Source organism: Leucoraja erinacea, unplaced genomic scaffold (assembly GCF_028641065.1).
Source record: "Leucoraja erinacea ecotype New England unplaced genomic scaffold, Leri_hhj_1 Leri_1727S, whole genome shotgun sequence".
NCBI lineage: Eukaryota > Metazoa > Chordata > Chondrichthyes > Rajiformes > Rajidae > Leucoraja > Leucoraja erinaceus.
The window spans coordinates 7,501-10,000 of record NW_026576031.1 but is presented as its reverse complement, the minus strand read 5'-3'; positions in this window follow the sequence as shown (position 1 = coordinate 10,000).

The following is a 2,500-nucleotide window of genomic DNA, read 5'->3' as shown; positions in this document are numbered from 1 at the left end:
AAACCACCTTCAAAATGTAATAAAATTTGAACCATTATTAAACACATTGGAAAATGCAGCGGGAAAATTGAAAAAACCTACGAAAGTTCAGTTCCCATACCATATCTGACAATTTTAAATTCATAAGTGGCAAAGTTATAGTATAAAACTATTCAACCTCCGGAAAACCTCCTGCAACTTCTGAAAACCTCCTGCAACTTCTGAAAACCACCTGCAACTTCTGAAAACCACCTGCAACTTCTGAAAACCTCCTGCAACTTCTGAAAACCACCTGCAACTTCTGAAAACCACCTGCAACTTCTGAAAACCACCTGCAACTTCTGAAAACCTCCTGCAACTTCTGAAAACCTCCTGCAACTTCTGAAAACCTCCTGCAACCTCCAGAAACCACCTGCAACTTCTGAAAACCTCCTGCAACTTCTGAAAACCACCTGCAACTTCTGAAAACCTCCTGCAACTTCTGAAAACCACCTGCAACTTCTGATAACCTCCTGCAACTTCTGAAAACCACCTGCAACTTCTGAAAACCACCTGCAACTTCTGAAAACCTCCTGCAACTTCTGAAAACCACCTGCAACTTCTGAAAACCTCCTGCAACTTCTGAAAACCACCTGCAACTTCCGAAAACCTCCTGCAACTTCTGAAAACCTCCTGCAACTTCTGGAAACCACCTGCAACTTCTGGAAACACCTTCAACCTCCGGCTTCGACTAAAAGATGGCCGGTTTTTAAAAACGGCCAACATATTTTTTTAGACTTTTTTTCGAAAATTTTTGAAATAATCGCCGGGAATCAGAAGATGCGGCGACCACTTTCGAGCGTGAGGGGAGACTGACGAAAACCTCCGGGAACCGCGCGGAAAACTAGGGCGGGGCGCAAAGTCTCCGTAGGGTCTCCTAAGTGGGACAGGGGGCATTTTCGGCAAGTGCAACTCTCCGAAGATGCTCACTGCAGCAGAGAAAGAAAGGCGCTGTCCTGTTCACCAGCTATGCTTTTTTTGGCATTAGATAAAAAGCATTAAAAAAAAAAATTGTCTTTGACTAATTTGATTTCTTTTTAGAACTTTAGTCCTTTCCACTGACTTTTCTTGTCTCTGGCTGCTGATTGGTTGCTAGGGGTATCCATCTGAGCGTTGATTGGCCAGAGGAAGACTTGCCCCTCCCTTATTTCCATACATCTTCTTCCTCTCACTTCTGATTGGTTGCTAGGGGTATCCATCTGATCTCTGATTGGTTGAAGTTGAAGTTTCTCCTCCCTCTGGCATCTGATTGGTTGCTAGGGGTATCCATCTGATCTCTGATTGGTTAAAGTGGGACTTGCTCCTCCCTCTGGCTTCTGATTGGTTGCTAGGGGTATCCATCTGATCTCTGATTGGTTGAAGTAGGACTTGTTCCTCCCTCTGGCTTATGATTGGTTGCTAGGGGTATCCACCTGAGCGTTGATTGGCCAGAGGAAGACTTGCCCCACCCTCATTCCCAGACATATCCTTCCTCTGTCTGCTGATTGGTTGCTAGGGGTATCCATCTGAGCGCTGATTGGCCAGAGGAAGACTTGCCCCTCCCTCATTCCCAGGCCACTCCTTCCTCTGACTTGTGATTGGTTGCTAGGGGTATCCATCTGATCTCTGATTGGTTGAAGTAGGACTTGCTCCTCCCTCTGGCTTCTGATTGGTTGCTATGGGTATCCATCTAAGTGTTGATTGGGCAGACCAGGACTTGCCCCTCCCTCATTCCCAGGCCTCTCCTTCCTCTGACTTCTGATTGGTTGCTATGGGTATCCATCTGATCTCTGATTGGTGGAAGAAGATTTGCCCCACCCTCTCCACTGACCTTTCCTTCCTCTGGCTGCTGATTGGTTGCTAGGGGTATCCATCTGATCTCTGATTGGTTGAAGTAGGACTTGCTCCTCCCTCTGGCTTTTGATTGGTTGCTATGGGTATCCATCTGATATCTGATTGGCCAGACAAGGATTTGCTCCTCCCTCTCCCCTGACGTATGCGCGATCTGGCTGCTGATTGGTTGCTAAGGGTATCTATCCGATCTCTCATTGGCCGGAAGGGGAATTGCCCCTCCCTTTCCCCTGACCTCTCCTTCCTCTGGCTACTGATTGGATGCTGGGATTATCAATCCGCGTTCTGATTGGCTGGGTCAAGACTTGCTCCTCCCTCCCCTATGACGTCCCATCCCTCTGATCGCTGATTGGTTGCTATAGGTATCCATCTGATCTCTGATTGGTTGAAGTAGGACTTGCTCCTCCCTCTGGCTTCTGATTGGTTGCTAGGGGTATCCATTCGATCTCTGATTGGCTAGACGAGGACTTGCCCCTCCCTCGTTTCCAGACATCTCCTCTGTCTGCTGATTGGTTGCTAGGGGTATCCATCTAATCTCTGATTGGTTGAAGTGGGACTTGCTCCTCCCTCTGGCTTCTGATTGGTTGCTAGGGGTATCCATCTGAGCGTTGATTGGCCAGTAGAGGATTCGCCCCTCCCTTTCCCACCACCT